Consider the following 12804-nt stretch of genomic DNA (forward strand, 5'->3'; position numbering starts at 1 on the left):
TGTATAAACTTGATAAGTTAAAGTGATTTGAATAGAGCTTAAGTAGAATATGCGGACTGCAGTGAGCATGTGCATTCCCCAAGCATCCCTAACTTCGTTCATGTGCATCCATGATATTTATCGTGCGCATACATGCAATAGGTGTGCCAGAGGGAGTGACACTGCTAGAATTCGAGGGAGCCAACCAGGAGGAGGAGCCCGAGGTGCAGGAAGCCGACGAAGCAGCCGCCGAGGAGGAGTTGCCCGAGTGCCCTGACCACCATTCTTCCTCTTTCCTGAAAGGCAAGCCCCGGAGCATATTAAGCCTCCCATGTTTTTACAAATACCTTGAGTATCTTTTATTCGTTGATGATGCATTAAGTATAGGAATTGGTTAGAACCAATTGTTGCATTATATATCCATCCTTGTCCAGATATCGCACTGGAATCCTATTTAAGTTCAGGAACGGGTTAAATGCTTAGCCATGCTTAGTGTGGTAGAAGTTAGGTGATTTCCTGTCACCTGCGCGCTTTAGGATGAGGTGGATCACGGTTGGCTATATTTGCTATCGTGGAAAAGAACCATGTTAATAATGAATTAAGACCGGGCAGAGTCTTGTATAGGTTTGGACATAGTGACTCCATCTAAGTCGTTTAAGGATCGATACACTCTACGTCCTTATGTCATGTTGAACGCAGCCTAACACTTAGCTGGCCGGAAAAGTCGTTCCGACCGCGAAGCCTAGTAGCTCGACTCAGGCTGGGGACGCGAGCAGTGGCGTGCATTCTGGAGGTAGTAAGGATGTGCGGAGAGCCATTGACATAAGTCCAAGGTGGGTTAGAGTCCCGAACAACCTTGGTAGAGTGGTTCTCTGAGAATGTTGATATGTTCGGACTCGCGACTCCTGAATCGTACCAAAAGTGACTCGTTTGTGACCCTAATGGGGGAAGCAGGGTTTGTGTTTAGGAATACCCCTCCAACTAGATAGAAATCGATTCGAATCGTCGTCTCTCCTGGATAGTGAGAACTTGACTGAGCAGCGGCAACGTAGATTCAATTAATTTAACGATATGGTTAAATGGATGATGATGATAATGTTGCCATGATTTATACCTGATATGGTTATTAATGTTTGCACCTTAATCAAATGATTGCTTAGTACAGGTGCTAATATAGATGATAGGTTAATGGCTAAAAGTCACTGCTAGTTCAGGTTAAGAGTTGATCATTATTACTTATGCTTTTCCGCAAAAAGAAAGTGTCAGCCAGATCCACTAAATTAAGCTGTGCATAATCCTTGGTGTCATTTGTTTTGGTTTCTGACGGGTAAGCCTAGCTGAGTACATTCCCGTACTCAGGGTTTATTCCCTCTTGTTGTAGATGATCTTCTATATCAGGGATTCTGTAAGTATTATCTCCACCCAGCGGGTGATGAAGACTAGATCATGGGCATGATCTCTGTTTCTCTTATCTGAATGCTTTTGCGGGTTGTGATCAGCGAACCAGTATTTGTATTTGAACTCGGGTGTGTAAGTTAAACTATTTGCTTCCGCGTACTTTACAAGACTTGTTTTGTAATAACAATGACTCTGAGGTGTTGTAACCTATTTGCAACTGTCTGTGAAATGTTGTAACATACGATATGTTATGTTGAATTACTGTGATCTTGGTTGTATGCAAGTTGGTCTGAAATCCTTCGAGATTTCAGTTGACTACCGGGTTTATATGGGCTCAAGTGCGAGAATTTGATCATTTCGGCGATTGTTTTTGTACTTGTGCTCTTATAAATTGGTTGGTTCTGTGACATAAGCTGTTGAACAACCCTATCTTCCACACTGCATTGCCTACAACTCTAGTCGGCTGGGAATCTTCCTAGATGATGGCCAAAGGAGCTACTGTAGAGATAGGAGCAGGTGCTGCCACTACCTATAGAGGAATGGCCTGTAATGAAGCAGGTGCTATAGGTGGCTACACAACAGTGTCCTCCATTTCATCCTCCCACTAATAAAACTGACACCCTCTAGCCTATAAACAACAACATCAAAAGATTAGCACCAAACAACGAACAAAGAAGAGCTTATGAATGAATGAGCAAGGAAAAAAATGAACTGCAAAGTACGGGCACTTGTGGAAGGCATGGTTGTTGTTCTTCCTAGTCATCGATATGAATCAATTAGCTAGCATGCCATAAGTTGGGGCACATGACCCGCCTTGGCCTTCTCCCATAGCTGCTTGAAGCTTGAGACATGGTAGTGACAACAAAGTAGAAGGAGACACACAAATGGAGAAGGTTGAGTGGGAAGAGAGGGTTGAGGGCCTATTTATAGCACTAAGCCAGGGGGTCACTTTGGCGCCAACCCAATGACTTTGGCACCAAAAAACTTGCCCACATGAGCCATCTTGGCGCCCAAACGCTCGGTCAAGGAGTGGCACATAGGCAAACAACGAATTCATACAACATCTCTAGCATGAGGGCACTTCGGTCTTTTGTCCTCATCGTTACACATCGTTACCAGTGAAAGTGGACAGAATGGTTTGAGAGTCAAAGAAATAAAGTGTCTTGACACCTAGCTACACCCCAAACTTTTTAGTGGCTTATAGAAAAGGCCCATTTTTTTAATGGTACGTAAAACTCTCTTAAATATTGAGGAGCGTACGAATTGGGGGATAAATATAAAAAATTTCTCCTCTGGGTCTCCCCAATTTCTCCCCCCTCTCTCTACTCTCTCTCTCTCGGTAGACGGCAGTGGAGCACGGCGCAGCACAGGCGAGGACGCTGCCGCTGCGTGTCCTTGGGATCCAATGAGGCAAGCCCCCTTGTTCCCCTCTCTCTATCCCCTCTCATGGCTTCCCCCTCTGCATCCCACATAGTGCCGGTCATGGGGGAGGATTTCGGATGTGGCAGATCCATAAGCCATGAGCCGGTGAGATTCCAACGAAGGGTGGCCCAACGCGGGCACGGTCGACACTACCTTCGCTTCTCCGAGATCCACCGAGGTGAGCACCTGTTCCTCCCCGCACAGGTCCATGGTGTTGCGGCCACGCCGGAGGTACTTGACGCCCATAGAGGAAGAAGACTGGATCTAGTGGATCCATGACATGGAGGCACCACGAGTCCACGACCCCCACGAGATTGGTCTTCAATGTTCCCCATTCAACAGTTAAGTATTGGGCCATATACGTGAGGGAAAAGTTCTTCTGCTTAATGATGTAGTAGTCTAGATTGAATTGATTTAGGTAATTTATTTACCCTTCTATAGAATGCTAGTACACTGAATTTGGTTTGAATAAATCTTGCCTGTAACTGCAAGTGTACATGCAAGCATACACACTGGTATCCTCTTATGTTCAGATGCATTTTGTATTTAGCAAGTGCTTGTCAGCGTCACCAAGGAAGTCGAACCTGAGTCAACCACCAACCAGGAGGGTGACGGAGCACCTGAACGCATCACAGGCTCGGTGAACCAGGCTGAACCTGAACCAAGGAAAGGGAGTCGCATCCAATGCACCAACGTGCGATTTGGTGGAGATGAGTGGGCATGAGTCATAGGATACGCACAGCTACGTCTGTGAGACTCACGCCGATGGCCAAGGGCCGGTATACATAGGAACAGAGAGAGGACTGAGGGGTATGAAAAACATATGAGAACAACTAAATACTAAGCTTCTCCTTTCATCATCTGGCTGTTCTTCCAACTTTCCCTTCCCCTTTCCAATCCCTTCCTCCTAGGAAGCTAACAATTGGTATTCAGAGCCTTCCGATTCTCCTTCACATTCCCTTTCTCTTCTCTGATTCACATATTGCCGTGGTTGGTAGATTTTGTTGCGCCGCCGCTAGCTGTGGTTGCGCGATTGATTTCCTATAAATCCCTGGATCTGCGAATCGAGTCGAGAACACGCGACCTAGATTCCTCACCACCGCCACCACCACCAAGACCTCCAATCCGTTTCCACTATACTTGTTCCACCAAACGTCGAGGTGCCATGAATCTGGATATCCAGCTCCTGTTGGCAGAGTTCTTGAAACTCGCCTTCGCACAAGTCATTACCCAGAAGAAAATCAACGAGCAGACGGATCTCCTCGAGCGGCCATTCACCGAAGCGGATGAAGTCCTGGACAAGCGCTTCCGGGAGGCCGACGCGGCGGTCGAGCAGTGGATCATCGACTCCAAACTTCACCAGGACGCATGCCTTAGCTCCATTGAGAAGACCGCTTCAGATCTCACCTCTTGGCGCCACGAACACGAAGGAATCGTCGATGACCTCCATCTTCGCATCGGCAAGCTTGACAAGTACTAGAACCGATCTGTGATTGAGTCCGCCGCCACTCACCTCGAGCCGGCTATCTTCACCGAACCACCAGTCAAGTCAGAGCAGCACGCCACATCTGCATCTGCTGGCTACAAGGCTGCTCGGCCCAATAGGCATGGCGTCGATCCTCACCACCGGGAGAATGAGTTTGGGGTTGTCACAACCTATACTCATTCCTCGGTCACGGGTATGGACAACTCCTCTGCAAATCCCCCTAAATTTCATGGCACTGCATATGACTTAGTATTATCCCGCAATCGCCCACCTAAAACCCACCGTAACCCCACCGGCAAGCTTCCCAAAATGTCCTTCCCAACCTTTGATGGCATTGACCTTAAACTATGGATTACTTGCGCTGAAGATTACTTTGACATGTACTCTGTTGATCCCTTAGTCTGGATTTAGTGCTCACGCTTGCAATTCCTTGGCCCTGCTAAACGCTGGATCCAATCAGTTACTGACAAACTGAAAACCATGACCTGGTTTGAATTTTGTCAAGCCTTGCATACCTGTTTTGATCGCAATCAACATGAATACCTTCTTCGCAAGATGAACCGCATTCGCCAAAATTCTTCTGTGCAAGATTATGTTGATCGTTTTTCTGAACTTGTTGACCAGCTCACAGCCTATGATTCCTCCACAAATGCTCTGCATTACATCACTCGTTTCCTAGATGGCTTACATCCAGACATTCGTACTGTCATTCTTGTTCATCGCCCTGATTCCCTGGATACTGTGTATACTTTGGCGTTGTTGCTAGAAGAGGCTGCAGAGTCATCACGGAAACGTGAGTTCAAGCCATGGCATCAAAAGGTTGGCTATTCCCCTCCTCCATGACAAGACAATTTGCAAGTTGGTACAGTGGACAAACCTTTGCTGAATCACAAACCACTAGACAAGAAGCTTGTCGATCTCAAGGCTTACCGGCGTGCCCATGGTTTGTGTGATCACTGCAGAGAGAAGTGGAATCGTGACCACAAGTGTGCACAACAAGTGGGACTCCATGTTTTGGATGAGCTCTATGCTCTTTTCTCTAAAGAACCAGTAGAAGATCCAACACAAGATGGCACTGAGGGACTAGAGCCAGAAGAAACCTGTTACTGCTTATCTTCTAACACTATAGCGCAACCCGGGGGTAAAGACCTTGCAATTCCAAGGCATGTTTTAGCAGCGGCCAGTCTTGATCCTCCTAGATTCAGGTAGCTCCACATCATTTATCAGCCAGCACCTACTATCTCAACTATCAGTTATCCCAGTTTAGTGTCCTTCACTAACTATCAAAGTAGCCAATGGTGAGTTCATGCAGTGTTCTGCACAATTGCCAGCAGCAGTATGGACTATTCAGCAGCACCAGTTTACTCATGATCTCAAGGTCTTGCCCATCACACACTATACCATGATCCTTGGCATGGATTGGCTACAACTCTTCAGTCTAATGAAGGTGGACTGGTTGCATCGCTGGTTGGTCATTCCTTGTAAAGATACTACGGTCCGGTTACAAGGCAATCCATTATTAGAGGATTTTGGGAATGATGAGTTGTTGGTGCACATATGCAGTATCACTCCACAACCTCCTGCCACCGAGGGTCAGTTCCCTCTAGCCATCGGTGCCTTACTGACTGAGTTTCCTTCTGTCATTTGTCCACCTGACCAACTACCACCTAAGAGGGATTGTGATCATGAGATACCATTGATTGAAGGGGCTCAGCCGGTCACAGTACGACCATACCGTAACCCACCAGCCCTCAAGGATGAAATTGAATCTCAAATTGATTCTATGCTGCAACAGGGTATAATCCAACTGAGTACTTCGCCATTCAACTCGCCTGTCTTGCTGGTTCGTAAAAAGGATGGTTCCTGGAGATTTTGTGTCGACTATCGATACCTCAATGCCCTTACTATCAAGACTACATTTCCTATTCCAGTCTTTGACCAACTCATGGATGAGCTAGCAGGTGCTCGGTATTTTTCCACCCTAGACCTATTGTCGGGCTATCACCAGATCCGATTAAAGGAAGGTGAAGAGCACAAAACGGCATTCTCCACCCATGTGGGCCACTATGAATTCAAGGTCATCACCTTTGGACTTTCTGGTGCATCTGGCACTTTCCAAGGAGCCATGAACAGTACTCTCAAGCCTTGCCTCCACCGGTGTGCTATTGTTTTCTTTGATGACATCCTTATTTACAGTAAGTCTTTTGAGGAGCATCTCGATCATCTCCGTCTGGTTTTGTCTTTGCTAGCCCAAGATCAGTGGCACATCAAGCTCTCCAAGTGCAAGTTTGCGCAAACTGAGATCTCTTATTTGGGCCATGTCATCAGTGCTAAAGGTGTGGCTACAGACCCAACTAAGATTGAGGCAGTAGTTTCCTGGCCAACGCCGACTACAATCAAGGAACTTCAGAGCTTTCTCGGTTTTGCCGGTTTCTACCGCCGCTTCGTTCGACATTATGCAGTCATCTCAAAGCCGCTGACAACATTGTTGAAGAAGCACTCACTGTTCATGTGGTCTACTGAACATGATTCAGCATTCTAGACTCTAAAGAAATGCTTGAGTTCTGCTCCAGTGCTGGCCCTTCCTGATTTCCAAAGACAATTCTGTATTGAGACTGATGCTTCTCACTATGGAGTTGTGCTGTGCTCCTTCAGGAGGGCCATCCACTTGCTTTTCTGAGTCAAGCTCTCAGGCCCAAGAATCAGGGGTTGTCAGCATACGAAAAAGAATACATGGCTATCATTATTGCTGTTGATCAGTGGCATTCCTATTTGCAGCTCGGTGAGTTTGTCATTTTCACCGATCACAAGAGCCTCATACATTTGAGTGATCAGCGACTTCACACACACTGCATGGCAACAGAAGGTGTTCACAAAATTGTTGGGTTTGCAATACAAAATAGTATATAAGCCGGGTACTGACAATTGGGTTGTGGATGCCCTATCTCGCATTGGCCATCTAGAGGAGTTGTCTACCATTTCCGCCCCAGTGCCTTCCTGGCTCGATGCCATCATCTAGAGCTATGCATCGGATGCTTGGGCTCAGGAACTGATGGCCAAGCTAGCTATCTCTGCAAACTCTGAGCCTAATTTCTCTATGCACCAAGGGCTGCTTCGGTACAAGGGCCGTATTTGGGTGGGACCTGATGTGCCTCTACAGCACAAGATTATCACAACTTTCCATTCTTCCCTAGTGGGCGGTCATTTTGGTTGTCCTGCCACCTACCGACGCATCAAGCTTCTTTTTGCCTGGACCGGTCTGAAATCATCCGTTCAACAGTTTGTGGCTGCATGTCCTACTTGTCAGCAAAGCATCTCGATGGACTTTGTGGAGGGCCTTCCACCGTCTGGGGGCAAGAATTGTATCCTGGTGATTGTCGATCATTTTTCCAAGTATGCACACTTCATCCCAATGGCTCATCCATTCACTGCTTTTACAGTGCCCAAAACATTTATCACCGATGTGTATCGTCTCCATGGTCTGCCATTGTCAATCATCTCGGACCGTGACAAGGTTTTCACCAGTCAGCTTTGGCAAGAGCTTTTCCGTTTGGTTGGCGTCACTCTTCGGATGTCTTCAGCTTACCATCCTCAAACCGACGGCCAAACGGAGCGTGTGAATCAATGCATGGAAACTTTTTTGCGTTGCTTTGTCAGTTCCTGTCCAGCTAAGTGGCTTGATTGGATCTTCCTGGCTGAGTATTGGTACAACACCACATGGCATTCTTCATTGAACTATTCACTATTCTTTGTCCTCTATGGTCATCACCCGCACCACTTTGGGATCTCTGAAGACAGTTCTGTTTCCTTAGTTCCCCTAGCTGATTGGATGAAGGAAAAATCAATGATGAACACTCTCATTCAGCAGCACCTAGCCCGGGCTCAGCAGCGCATGAAGACACAAGCTGACAAATCTCATTCCGAACGCCAATTTGCAGTGGGCGACTGGGTGTACCTCAAGTTGTAGCCTTATGTGCAAACCTCTTTGGCTGCGCGCGCTAACCAAAAGCTAGCTTTCAAATTCTTTGGCCCGTTTCAGGTCATCGGTCGCGTGGGCGCAGTCGCCTACAAGCTCAAGCTTCCGGAGAATTCAGCCATTCATCCCGTTTTCCATATGTCCCAGCTCAAGACAGCGATCCCCACATCTCATTCAGTGGCTGATCTTCCCCACAATCTCGACGGGTTGCAGATACCACTGAAGATTCTCCAGAGGCGCATCCACACAACCGACCACAACGTCGTTCCCCAGGTGCTTGTGCAATGGTCCAATCTGCCGCCATCTCTTGCTACCTGGGAAGACACTGAAGCTCTCCGGCAAAGGTTTCCTCGCGCTCCTGCTTGGGGACAAGCAGATCTTCGTCGGGGAGGGGATGTCAGCGTCACCAAGGAAGTCGAACCTAAGTCAACCACCAACCAGGAGGGCGACGGAGCACCTGAACGCGTCACGGGCTCGGTGAACCAGGCTGAACCTGAACCAAGGAAAGGGAGTCGCGTCCGACGCACCAACGTGCGGTTCGGTGGAGATGAGTGGGCGTGAGTCATAGGATACGCACAGCTGCGTCTGTGAGACTCACGCCGATGGCCAAGGGCCGGTATACATAGGAACAGAGAGAGGACTGAGGGGTATGAAAAACATATGAGAACAACTGAATACTAAGCTTCTCCTTTCGTCATCTGGTTGTTCTTCCAACTTTCCCTTCCCCTTTCCAATCCCTTCCTCCTGGGAAGCTAACAGTGCTCTTGCATAGTTATTGTTAATATGTGATTTTTGCACAGTTTTGTTTGTTTTTGAAGAAGAAAATAGCATGGTAAGATCAGGCTACCATAGGACAACTGAATATTATTGTTAATATGTGATTTTTGCACAGTTTTGTTTGTTTTTGAAGAAGAAAATACTTTTAATTGGGAAACTGCTTGCTGTAGTTGGAAGTCTTTTACTATTATGAATACAAGGGAATCCTTTTCTTAATGTCTGAAAGGGGAAGGGTCTCAGTGGCAAGCCTTATCCTCGCCTGTGCAATGCGAGGAGACCGCGACTCAAACCCGGGACCTTCCGGTCACAGGCGGTAAGACTCTACCGCTTGCACCAGGCCTGCCCTTCAAACTTCATGTCATGCACAGACCTATAAAAATATCATAGCAGTATAGCACAGGACAGATTTACCAATATATCATTTTCCAGCAACTCAGAATTAGCGAGATGGTTATTTAGTACAAGAAGTTCAACTTGCTTCGTTGCTGTAACATTATCACAGAAAATGGATGCTGATTATTTTGTCTAACATAGAAGAGCATGTTTCTTATTCTGAAAACGAGCATATCCATCAGTGTTTTAGATTGTCCAAACTATTGCAGATGTTTCTTTCTTGGCTTTGTTTATCTATGATACAGTAGAGAGAAAAGCAGAAGCAGGAACAGATACAGTAGAACTTTTTCTGAAAAATGGACCCTGCAGCAAGGAAACAATTCAGTGTTGTTTGAAAATCTATCCTGTGAACATTAGATAGCAATGCAGCCATTTATATTGGTTTAACATATGAGCAGTTTTGTTTTCTGCAGGCTGAAAACTAAGGACCTATGATGCACATCGAGCCATTAACCATTACGTTGAAATGCAAAGAAGGTAGCGACCAGGAAAAAATAGGAAATTACATTCATGTTCACATATCTTGCTGTGCACAACCAACCCATTTCTGAAAAATGGACCCTGCAGCAAGGAAAGAATTTAGTGTTTGAAAATTTACTCTCTGCACAACCAACCCTTTTCTCAAAAATAGCTTTTTCCAGATCACTATACAACTTTGGGTTCAAAAGCTATATTGATTCAGATTTTGAACATAGAATAGCTTCAACTTCCAACATTGACGAAGGTACTGTTTTGTTACACAGATTCATGCGTCCGGTTTACATTCAGACATGGTAATACATTCTGCTCCATCTTTGACGAAGGTACTGCAGTCTGAATCTTTTTGTGTCACTTGATATAGTTGTCATTGCTACATGCCGTGTCTTAATATAGTTGTTTTCTCTCATTTCTTACTGTAACAGTGCTCATTGAATGACTCATTAATGCTAATCAGTACGTTTTGGAACCAGGTAACCTCTTTTTCTTCTCTTTCGTTTTTTATTTATTTAGAAATCAGCATAAATATGATATTCTCCAGTAAAGTTAAATGAAAAAGGGTATGTTAAATAAGGTTGAATATGGTGCAAGTGATGATCTGATTAGAGGATGTAGTGTGTTTAGAAAAGGCATGTTCTTAGTATGAATCAGTTATCTTGATGTAAAGGCATGTTCTACCAGATGTGTATCCAGATGTTCTTAGTGTAATAGTTCCTTTTGTCTTGCTTTGAATGTAGAGGGACTGGAGATGAATGGTTATGCACTAGCTGCTGCATTGCCATCAAAGGGCCTGTGTTTGAAGCAGTAGTTAAACTTCTATTTTTACATTTGTTGCACTGTAACTTTATTCTTCTGACTTTATTTTGCCAAGACAACTAGAATGTAGCTTAAGATTGATTTGTTGAACATTGTACTATCTGATTCTGATGTATGTACAGTTTTAAGATATGATTATATGTAAAGACTAATGAGTGTAACATTTGCCTGTGTGGATGCATGATTAAATGATGTTATATGTACCGAGACTACCAAGTGTAACATTTAGTGCATGTGTGGATACATGATTAAATGAGTTGTGAATCACGGATTTGAATGGTTAAATGTGGGTTTATGGAAATATAGACTCAGCTTTCTCTGACGGTTGATAAGTGATGGGAAGGTCCCTGAATTTATCCTGACAGTTGGCAGCCGACGGGAAGGGTTTGCATTTCTCCTGACTGATTTTAGCCGACGGGAAAGGTTTGTATTTTTACTGACGGTTTCTCACTGACGTGGAAGGTTTCCGTGGCAGAAAAGGAGAACCGTCAGGGATCAATCAGTGACGGTTTTCCGTCAAGGAAGGTGGACTTTTCCCGTTAGTTTCCCTGACGGCGCATCCGATGTAACCGTCACGGAACACTTTTCCTGACGGTATTGGCACTTTCCGTGACGGTTCCGTCTGTCAGGAAAAAAACTGGCTGGGTAGTAGGTCGCAACAATGTCCTAGAAGCTGATAATTGCAGAAGACCGAATGAATGATGGTGGGTTCGAAAAAACAAAGAATGATGTTAGCTGAACCAGTTAGCATGTCCATCTAGTAAATCTGACATTGTTGATATTAGATCGATGATGGATGTCACTGACTTCGAAATCATCGCTTGGCCCTTTCCCGATCGCCATGATTTTTTTTCTATCTCTGCAATAATCTGCATATGAGAAATGAGTATATTATAGAGAGTACTATATAGAAGATGGATTTGAATTATTATAGCATTCACAGAAAAGATAAGAGCTTTTGTGCAAAACGGCATAGCCTTATCCCTTCCCACATCCAGAAAATGTCTAAGAACAGGGGATAAAAGAACAAATATATGATCAGCAATGATTGGATAGATCTGAAGCAAAATCTAGCTCTGCAAAATCGAACATTCAGATAAACATACACAATAGAAGTAAAATTATATGATAAAATATATATGCTCATGTGCTGAAATAGGAACTCCAATATTATCAGGGAGTCCTTTGGATAAGTATAGATCAGAATAGAGTCATAGCTGATGATAATTCGATGAAAACTTCGGAACTAATGACAGTAGATATACTAAAATTAACTACAAATGTAATTAGGGTAAGCACACGGCGTATATCTAATCAGTCCATACATGGCAATGAACTTAATTTGGAGGGTTCTTTGTCACGTCAGGAACATGGAATCCTTTGAGCTACCACGACATAGAAGAACTGGGGCAGATATTTGTCTTTGGTTAATTCTAAGTATGAACTCCTTAACGATCGAGATGTGTTATGTACAAATCATCTAGACAAATTGAGAGGAAGAAATGCAGAAAAAAAGATACCTTGTTCCCATTTCATCGAACACATTGGCTTCATTATCCATGGAAGCGGCGATGCCGGCTTTGAGTTCATTAGTCACTGGCAACGATGAGCACACAGGAAGAGGAGGCAGCTGGCGCTGTTCACTACCGCCGGGCCAGGATCGCTGCAGACTGGTGGCCGCTCGTCGTCGCATCCGGCCTGGCGCGTGCGGGCTCCACAGCTGCTGGCCTGGCGCACGTGGGCTGCGCCGCCACCTGCCATGCGCGTGCGGGAGTTGCCACCGCCGCCGAGCGCATGGCAGACGCGCGAGCATGGCAGGGCGAGGCACCCTCGGCCACCGGCGTGGGCGTGGCCGGCTCTTCGGTGCGGGATGCTGTCGGCGGCGGTGTGTAGCCTGCGATGCGCAGGTAGGGGCCGCCGCTGCCGATCAGGCTCGTGCGGACATGAAGAAGAGCTTGAGGAGGAGGCAGCGACGGCAGTAGCAAGCGCCGACCTGCATGGCTACCTGCGTGGCTGCCTAACACGAGCGCCCGGGAGGAGCGGCGATGGTTCGCGAGAATCAAGCGCACGGGACTACAGG

At 45.8% G+C, this 12804-nt stretch overlaps 1 long non-coding RNA gene and 1 pseudogene across 1 annotated transcript; both read left to right on the forward strand.

Annotated features, from left to right (window-relative positions):
• Positions 1-2919: 2919 nt before the first annotated feature.
• LOC136463026 (uncharacterized) lies at positions 2920-10908 on the forward strand. The gene is made up of 5 exons (XR_010760876.1): positions 2920-3140; positions 9845-9908; positions 10175-10234; positions 10334-10381; positions 10646-10908. It is a non-coding gene; the product is annotated as an uncharacterized lncRNA (long non-coding RNA).
• On the forward strand, positions 4481-8822 carry LOC136462241 (uncharacterized; annotated as a pseudogene).
• Positions 10909-12804: the final 1896 nt, after the last annotated feature.

Source organism: Miscanthus floridulus, chromosome 7 (genome assembly GCF_019320115.1).
Source record: "Miscanthus floridulus cultivar M001 chromosome 7, ASM1932011v1, whole genome shotgun sequence".
In the NCBI taxonomy this organism is placed as follows: domain Eukaryota; kingdom Viridiplantae; phylum Streptophyta; class Magnoliopsida; order Poales; family Poaceae; genus Miscanthus; species Miscanthus floridulus.